The following is a 1,326-nucleotide window of genomic DNA, read 5'->3' on the forward strand; positions in this document are numbered from 1 at the left end:
GTTGTATTTACTTTTGTTTGTATTATTAAATTTATATAATAATTGTTCACTTTGTTTTATTCTCCGTGTTCACTTGTACTTGATTGCTATTATGTTCGCTGGTGCATATGTCTCCTCTGTTGGGCACTTGTGCGTTTTGCTGTGTTGTTCACTCGGGTGTTGGCGGGCTAATAATCCTTTTTATGTAAAAAGCGCGGGAAAAGTTTTCTTCTCTGTTTCTCCTTCTGTTTTTATGTGTGAAGTTGGGGCGGTTGATATTCCTCTGCATTACCCCTCTATTACTTTATCTCATTTGTGGGAGTAATGCAGAGGAGTATTTGTTTGGATTAAACAATAGGTTTAACCTTCGTAGTGCTCTTGCCATAATCTCACTGACTGTTGAAGGAAACATTCCTGATACCAACAACACTATATCGTCAGCTATTGCTTTCATTCCTCCACTGTTTAATTGGAGTAGTATTTCGTATAGAGCTACAACTCCTAGAAGAGGGGAGAGGACCCCTCCTTGAGGAGTCCCTCTACACACATAACTTGTTTGTGTTGCAACGCTGTTAGATGCTATAATCATTATATTCTCAAGCATCGATTGTATGTGACTGTGTGCAGATACAATGTCGTCTATGCCGCCATGTGTCAGAGAATTTGTGATACTCGTATCGCTTACTTCCGTATTATTTAAGGCTCCCTCTATATCTAGAATCGCAGSCGTGGTATATTATTTATACATAGTGATTTTTCAATTACACTTATCTCATCGAGAAGGGCAGTTTTGTTTGATCGGACCTTTATGTACGTATGTTGGGACCTCGATAATTTATCCGAAATGATTGTTCTTATATGTAATCCCATTTGCCTTTCTAGTAAAAGATCTGAAGCTTATAGATCTAAAATCCTTGGTTTTGGATAATTATTTTCCGTCTTCTTGGGATGTAGGTAAGTTTAATACCAGCTTTGTATAATATATATTTTCACAGTCTTCGACTATATCTCTCATTGAGCGGACGTGTTTTCTAATCGCGGTTTTTCTTTTGTGCTTTACGCTTTATTTGTATATTCCTTTTTGCATACTAGTGCACGTGTTTTCGTTTTACTTTGATTGTACGGTTACTCCCGTTAGGAACAGTGCATATTAGTGAATAATTAATTTATTATTATGGCCCCAGGGCCGCCAATCCTTGGGGAAAATAGGTTTGCTCTGCTTGCCTCTAGCCCCAACCCCAAAAGGAAAAAACTTACATATAAACCAATTGAAAATTTCCCAGAACTGCCTCAAATTAAACAAGTAAGGAAGGGCTAAGTTCGGGTGTCACCGAACATTTTATACTC

Source organism: Bactrocera latifrons, unplaced genomic scaffold, assembly GCF_001853355.1.
Source record: "Bactrocera latifrons isolate USDA-ARS-PBARC rearing strain unplaced genomic scaffold, ASM185335v1 scaffold_434, whole genome shotgun sequence".
Lineage (NCBI taxonomy): Eukaryota > Metazoa > Arthropoda > Insecta > Diptera > Tephritidae > Bactrocera > Bactrocera latifrons.